Source organism: Nansenia antarctica, assembly GCF_963989245.1.
Source record: "Nansenia antarctica genome assembly, chromosome: 6".
In the NCBI taxonomy this organism is placed as follows: domain Eukaryota; kingdom Metazoa; phylum Chordata; class Actinopteri; order Argentiniformes; family Microstomatidae; genus Nansenia; species Nansenia antarctica.
Window position 1 is genome coordinate 27929808 of NC_137676.1, and position 8776 is coordinate 27938583.

Consider the following 8776-nt stretch of genomic DNA (forward strand, 5'->3'; position numbering starts at 1 on the left):
ATATAGGACTCTGTGCCAGTGCGATAACAGCACTACTTGTATTTTTAATGGTTACGGCATTCCGACTTTTCAGGTGTGTAAAAAAAAAAAAAAAAAAAATGTCTTTAAAACAACAACAATGTGACAATGTTTACTGAAAACTGTGTGAATACTGAAAACTGTGTGAATGACAAGAATGCAGAGCAGGATACTCTCATGTGATAAACAAAGGTTTTACGACTACTGATAAGCAGAGGGCTTCGGAGGAGAAGAAGCGCTGTTCCTTCTCACTCTGGGACAGTTATGTTTAGTATTCTGCGTATTTGACTCTGACATCAGGGGACAGGGAATCAGACACAACCTGTAGCAGACATGTTTTGGAAAGGTGGGGGATCACAGTTGTATAGATATCTGCCTTTAGATTGGAGGCACCGCTGAAGGGACACTCGAAAGCCGACACAAACGAAGATAAAGGAAATGATGCTGCAGATGCAGCCGCTAAATCAGGAGGGGGTGGCTGTGATGCAGGAGGTAGAGCCGCCATCTAATGATCGCAAGGTTGGCAGATCGGCGGTTCGAGCCCCGGCAGGCCACATGTCAGAGTGTCCTTGGGCAAGACACTGAACCCCGAATTGCTCCCAGGGCCGGCGCCTTGTATGGCAGCTTGCCACCATTGGTGTGTGAATGGGTGGATGAGAAGCCATTGTAAAGCGCTTTGGATAAGGGCGCTATGTAAGTGCAGTCCATTAATATGTCCCCAGAGAACATCAGTTGGTTTCAATCCAGCTAGACAAACCTAAATGCTCTGTACAGACTATAGATGACATACAGGGGGCCGCCTCCCCCCAAGAAAGGTCAGTGTGGGTAACAAGGGGGGTGACGCAAAGCTGGTCCTCTGAAAAGGGCTACGGGTTGTGAGCGCATGAATGTTATTGGTGCTGAGGCACATGGTCCCACTCATGGGTCGGTGCGAGACACTTGGGCGCTGATAATGAGAAATTTGGGTAGTTGATGTATCGTGACGTAGGGGTTGAAGAGATGTTGTGATTATGGAGGTTTGTGATGGAATGGTGTAAATAAAGGCATTTGCGGTCTGTCCTAGACCCATCTCACCACGTCCGGCTACAAATTCTCTGTGATGGTCATAATTTTGTGTATGACCAAGGGGGGATTTGTTAGGGATTTGTATTAAATACTGTGTGTTCATTTAAATAACATGTGACTGAGATCAGTTGAAGGCTCCCAGAACCATAAAAGAGAGGTTCTGCTTTTGAGCGACGTGGGGGGAAGGGGCTCCTGACTGGGAGAAAAGTATTGTGGTTCAAACCGCCTGTAGATTGCTTATTTTTACCTATGTACTAACAACCATTTTGTACCTGCTGTTATGATATCCTATTTTCCTATACTCATTTTATACTATCATAACTAATAATTAATGATAAGTCTATTCTTCAATATTGTATTTTAAACTTGTTAATCGAATCCCAAGCCATGGGAATCTGTGGGCCTGGCAACAGTGATGTTTACACAAGCGATCCTGATAAGGACATAGGACCATACAGACCTGGTCATGGAAGGAATGTGTTTGAAGATTAAATAACTGGCCAATTAGTGCTTTAGAACGTATGTAGAATACACCCAACATAACTATCAAAATATCTGTGCATTATAAAAACATAACTGTGTGCATATGCTTACTGGTTCCTTAAAAAAACATTAGAATGTGTGTGTGTCTAAGGTCGTGCTAGGCTGTGCAAGTACCGTTGCAGACAGAGTGTCCAAACACTCCCACCATGACAAACGACTGGGGGGTCAGAAGAAGAAGATAACACACTCGCACGGACACAAAGGAGTCGAACGCCACATTCAGACATAAAACAGACGTTTACCATAAAACCTAGGAGAGGGACAGCCCATCCCAAAATGTTAAAGAAAAATAGATATAGACTGCGGACCCAGGGGAAACGTGGCTCTTCTCTGGTGAAACTTCTGCAGTTAACCAGCTAATCCAGGTCTGTGGAGGTGAAGCTAGATAAAGACCCCTTTCCATGGAATGAAATGCTATTGTATGCTGATATTATTGTTTGCAGATGTGCTCGAATAAATATTCTCTTAAAGAACAGTTCAGTAGTGGTGCCGAATATTTGATTGGATCATTTTATCTTAGAAGTTATATCAAGGACGTCTCGTTGAGAATAAACGGACTCGCTTGTAAGTGACGACTCAATTAAATCAATTCTGGAGAAGTTGATCACCTTACAAAATCCTTTACTATTCGTTGTGTTAGTAAACATTGCACTCAATAAATTGGTTGCAAAACATTGTCGTCCCACATGCAACGTTTTTGACATGAGCTCCAGAGTGTCATGGTGGAGAGGCAGCTCATTTGCATTTAAAGCTGAACACACCGTAACCGCCCATAATGAAACAGAGGGTTATGTAGTATATTTTACTTGAACACACACATACATGGATTGTATATGGTATGGGCCTGTATGCTATGAAGGGCCTGGGGGCTATTCCACGAAGTTCTAAGCCTCGATAATGTTAGCTTGCGTTCGGTTCCATCAATGTGGCTCAAATAATTCGCTGCTTGGTTGAGCTCCTTCTGAGTCAGATATAATTAGCCTGGTCGCGAGCTATAGTAATACGTGCGTCAAAAAAGGCTCACAGGCGGAAACTAAACCCCGAACGACAGTTACTCATGTGTCTTTTAGGAAATATTAGTTCCCACTTCACACGAGATAGATAGATTAGATAGTTTGACTGTGATAGATAGATCATTTGATAATTTGAAAGTGTGATCGATCGATAGATAGTTTGATTGTGTGATAGATAACTAGATATTTTGAAAGTGTGATAGATAGATAGACCGATGGATACATAAATTAAAAAGTGTAAAAAATAAAATAAAATGAATAGGTATGTCTATCAACTTGCATTGCTGTTATCACAGCGATCTGGTTGGCGCAGTGGTTAAGGCAGCCAGTTGGAGTTCCGAAGGTTGCGAGTTCGAGACTTGACTAAGTGATTTATTTTTTTATTTTTTTACATTTAACCGAAGATTTCATGCAAAGGCTTCAAACACCATTGTAATCGTGTCAGTTCTTGTAAATTAGCCTGCACCATAATTTTATAGCCTACATACTTTTTTAGATGAGATTTTAGATTAGATTCAGACAACGAAATGCAGTAAAAAGTGTGTCTGAAGAGGGATTCGAACCACGTCTAAAAATGATGAATAAATCCTATGGCAGCGGTCGATACCACTAGGCCATTGCGGCAATATGACTGTTTGTAGCCTGCTGCTGATATCACCACAGTAGTAATATTCATTTATTAAAATATGAACATATAACAATAACTGGGGCTAGTATGACCTACGCATTTAATCGGTCAGCAATTTCTTATCTTATTTTTCTGTCTTCATAAAGATCAATAATTCGGGAATGCTGCGCAAATGTAGTACCCCTTTTTTTTGTATGACAACAGTTTTAGCTCCCCTTGAACCTTTTGAATTGTTTTTAATTATTTTGAAATGTTTGTATTTTATTCATGCTCCGCCCCGTAGTCTGGTCTAGCTAACGTGGTAGTACCGCTAGCCCACTCCTGTAGGGTCGACACGCCCATTTTAAGTTAAAGGAGCACTCGAGTGATTGTGTAACTTCCTCTTGCATGTACTTATTTAGTGGTTTCATATAGAGCGCTGTGTGTGGCATTGCCAGTGAATCTTCTAATGTGTGCTATTGTCTATTGCTACTAGTACAGTAGGCTATTATTGTGTGCTCCACTATTGTGTGCCCTACTGGGTTGTAATACCATCTCTAGGGCTGTTACGATTAGTCGACGTCATCGACTACGTCAATACATCGGTTTGCGTAATATGCGTCGGTTAGTCGTAAATTAAAAACGTTTTTTTTTTTTTTTTAATAAGCAAAAAAAATAAGCAAAAATGAAATGGCCTATCACAGCAGTACGTCTGCAATGAACGAGCACCTCAAGCGAAAGCATCCTGGAGCTCTTTGTGAAGACAGCCACAAGATAGCACCACCATAAGTCACCATTGTATTTCTGTTCACTTTTCCGGCCGTGTATGAGTGAAAAATGGATAGCTACTAGCTAATGTTACACAAGCAATGTAGCTCACCACAGTTTGTATGTCTTGTCTTCTGGTGTTAGTAACGTTAGCTATGTAGCTGGCTAGCTATGGTAGCCTATTGTCATTGTGGTGCTCGCACCTACTGTATGTTATCTAGCTCGTAGCTCGCATGCTACGTTAGCATCAATTTAGCTAATCATAACATAGCAGCGAGAGTAACGTTAGCTAGCTATGTAGCTACTAGCTAGCTATGTGTTGTGGTGATGGACAGACTTCTAAATGGCCATGTTGGCATTCAAGTTGGCTAAACATAGCAGTGAGGTGGAAATTAAGGGGCCTACACATGCTATTTTATTTTATTTTTTATATATTTCTCCGAACAGTAAAAAAAAAAAAAAAACTTTCAATTAGTCGTTAGACTATCCGACAAAATAATCGCTAGATTAATCGTTAGAAAAATAGTCGTTTGGGACAGCCCTAACCATCTCCAGTTCCCCTAGATACTAAGTGGCTGTCGCTCCCAGGGGTTGGGTCTCATGCTACCTGGCTAGCTCCATTTATACTGTGGGTGTTTTAAAAGATGTGTTTGTAATAAAGTGATTTTTTGTATACTTTTCTAAAACCGGGTCTCTGACTATTCTGTGGCCTGTGCCTGCAAGAAGGCAATCCCTGTTCATGATTATCAGCCCGTCAGGCTTACCTGGTTCATATTACTAGATTCTTTAGGTGAAAGTCCTAAGGTGGCGTTGTCACACCTTGTAATTTTAGGCCCTCAGTTGGCCGGGTTACACATACTATTGTTTATAAATAAGAAGTGTGGGCCCAGGGGGTTCTCTCTCTCTCTCATCTTGACCACGCAACTCCTCTCTCTCTCTCAATCGACCAGACCAGAATCCAGCTCAACATTTTTGTACCTGTGCTTTCTTTGAATAAATAGTCTTAAACTACTCAGAACTATATTCTTCATTTTAGTATCCAACAAGTAACTTAAATAAACAACAGTTATAGAGGCACGTTAGAAGGTCTTTAGATGCTATTCTTAATGGTGTTTTCAGCAAAAAAAAACTTCAATGATATGTTTTGGGGGGCCACAGAGACCTATATAATTTTTTTGCGAAAGAGTATAATATGACTCCTTTAAAGCTCCACATTGAGGGATTCATGGCAGTGAGACATTGACAAATGCATTTTGGTTTTGTCTGATACTAATACAGTATAAAGTATACACTCACTAATTAAACCCAGACCACAAAACAGATTTAAGCCTGACAGATACCAAATAATGCTAACACCCAGAATATGGTTCCTGGATGTAAGGTCACATAAAGAAAAGTACTGTACAAATACATACAATTTACCATTATAAATGACATTTTCAAAGTCTGATTCTATATTGAGTTTCTATATATATTGCTCTTTCTGGAGCTAGCAGTGTCCTACTGTATGTCAGCACTTGGGGTCATAAATTAGATTAAATTATTAATAACCTAAAGCCATTGGGTTTTGTTCCCCGCCTCCCTCCCCCCACTGCTGGTGCAATATCTCCATCTCGGTATCCAAAGCTACATTTCCAATGGATTTCCACACTGACACGAAAGTGGCCTTTTTGAGTCAACTGCATTTTCTCTCTGAATCACATGACTTTCATAACAACTGTGATGAAATCAGGGGCCAAATGCTCTGACTCAACTCTGGTCTGGCTATGCCCAGAGTCCTCTCTCTCTCTCTCTCTCTCTCTCTCTCTCTCTCTCTCTCTCTCTCTCTCTCTCTCTCTCTCTCTCTCTCTCTCTCTCTCTCTCTCTCTCTCTCTCAAGCTTGTTTTTCCAGGCATCCTGGGATTGAATTGCAGACGTGGTTATTGAAGCAGTCGTCTGTGATATGGTTAGACATGTTGTTTAGGGCCGCCCGGGGAAGCAGGACAGGGAACGCTAGTCAGGATGCTATTTTTCTGGGACACTTGCTGTTGGAATCTCCGCTAGGATGTCCCTTCTCAGGGAGGGTTAGGCTTACGGCTCACTTGGCAGAGTGGACATAGCTAGCAGGAAGGAGGGGGGGCTACTGGAGTGCATGCACTGAGGTCTGTGGTTTAGCCTTTTTCCGCTCTCTACTCACCCTATGACTGTATCTATCTGTCACACCTCCTGGTCGCTCAGGAGGAAGGAAAGGGAAAGGAAGGTGTTATCCACTTAGCTGGCAGGGCGCTGAGGGGAATGTTCTGGAACTGAAGGAGTTCCTCCAATAGACAGTACACTGTTTGTAGAAGTGAGAAACAGCCGTTCTGAAAATTATCGTTTAGAAAACTGAACAGCATTTGATAAGAGAGTACAAATAAATGCATCCGTGGATGAATAGGTTATGATATACAATTTGGTTCAAAATTAGTTAGTTCAGCATGCAGATTTATCCAGGGTGCTTAACAAAGGAATTACAAAGGAACAAGTGCACGGCTCCTTTTCCCCCTCCCCCTTCCCTGTTCTTATTATCTCTGTAGGTTTATATCAGCTTCATTCTTTATACAAGACCTAACTCGCCGGCCCAGATGACAGCCTAGGTAGTTGCAGGCGTTTCAACGCACGCAGGCTTGGGAATGGAGCTCTGATGAAACTCTCTGTAATGCTGTATATCGTCTATTGACAATTCAATAGAGGGTCATACACCAGGGTCAAAAACAATCTTCTTCTGCCATCGCACACTCTGTTTTAATTCAAACTGCGGGCCTCGCGTGCCTTCCGACAGTAAAACAAAAGAGCGTTTGAGAGTTAGATCTTCTTGTTGGGAACTCCCACTGGGAAGAGTATGTACTACCCGCATGATGCAACTGAAACAGAATCACATGCTCTCAATGGAAACGACTTTGGTATGGTGAAAAAACTGTGGATCTTTTGGATTCTATATGGTTGGCTACTGCCGTTAGTTGAGGGCTGTGATCATTTGAACCTTTCTTCCAGATCATTTAAGTATTAAACGTGGATAGGAAATGCTATATACAGGGTTCCTACACCTTCTGAAACATCAAATTCAAGCACCTTTTAAGGACTTTCAAGACTCAATTCTCTCAAATTCAAGGACCCAACACAGCATAGTTTGAGACAAATCTAGATGAGAATTTATATAATAGGAACTATCCGCTCACAGACAACAATTAAAAAGAGAGATTTGAATGTGTGAACACTAGATGGTCTCTTGCCTTCTCTACCATAGCACAGCAAAACAATATATTGTGAAATGTGTAAAGTTAAGCAATACAGAGACTTACTAGTTGACGAGCTAAGTAAAACATTTTTTTATATTGATTTTGAGAGAGAGAGGGGAATTCAAGCACTTTCAATGACCATGTCTATTTTCCATTTTTTTCCCTCAAATTCACAAACTTTCAAGGATTTCAAGAACCCGTGGGAACCCTATATATAAAACATGCTGTCATGAGGAAGTCCAACCTGCCATGGTCTCAAAGGCAATTCCCAGAAACAAAAAGGCAGATACCTTACAGTACATGTCACTGACCGGCTAATACGCGTCCTCTTCTCATAGAGGCCTGCTTCATATCCTTCTTAAATCACCGCCCAATGAGTGACTTACTCCTCCTTGAAAGAGTGGTTTGCTCAGCACACACGCAGACACACTTCATACAAATACACCATGATGCAGCCTGCGTACAACATAAACACACAAATCATCAGGCGTCAGGCATACATAAACACAAGTGCTATACCTCAATGTTTAATATTTCATTGTCCGTGTGTGTGTGTGTGTGTGTGTGTGTGCGTGTGTGTGTGTGTGTGTTGATAGTTACTATGGTGACCCCACTCCTGGTGTGTGTCGACACAGTTCCTGTTGAGCAATCCCACAGTTGTTGCGTAAGCTGCCCCCTCTCTCTCCCTCTCTTTCAGGTGTGAGAGTGTATGGCTGGAAGTCAGCCCTCTTCTAGGAATGTGCTACGTGTCAGAGGAGGGGAGGAGTGAGGTAATGCCGCGTAAATACGGCTCCAGCCTCGCTGGCAGCACAGCGGGGGGAGTTGCGCAACAAAACAGCAGACGTCTGGTTTACAGTGGCAGACCCAGACTGACATGGACATAGAGGTCCACTTCGGGAAAAGAGACAGATAGAGAGAGAGAGTTTTCACATGGTACTTAATGCCTATGGGAAAAGATGTCAAAGGAAAGAGGCAGGACTCTCAAAAGCTCAATATTAAAAAGTCTGTCAGAATGACAAAGCTGTGGAAAAGGGCTAAGTTGTACTATACATGACTAAAGAAAGAAAGAGAGAGAGAGAGAGTGGTTACTCAGGACTGACTGAGAAAGAGAGAGACAGAGAAAGAAAGAGAGAGAAAGAGAGAGAGAGGTTACTCAGGACTGACTGAGAAAGAGAGAGAGAGAGAGAGAGAGAGAGAGAGAGAGAAAGAAAGAGAGAGAAAGAGAGAGAGAGTGGTTACTCAGGACTGACAGAGAGAGAGAGAGAGAGTGGTTACTCAGGACAGAGAGAGAGAGAGAGAGAGAGAGAGAGAGAGAGAGAGAGAGAGAGAGAGAGAGAGAGAGAGAGAGAGAGAGAGAGAGAGAGAGAGAGAGAGAGAGAAGGGGGCACTTAAAGGTGAGACGGGGAGAGAAAGAAAACAAGAGAATTAGAGAGAGGTGGAAATCTAGGGAGGGGAACAGAGGGAGACAAAGATGGGTAGGAAAGAAAAACAACACTATTGACTGG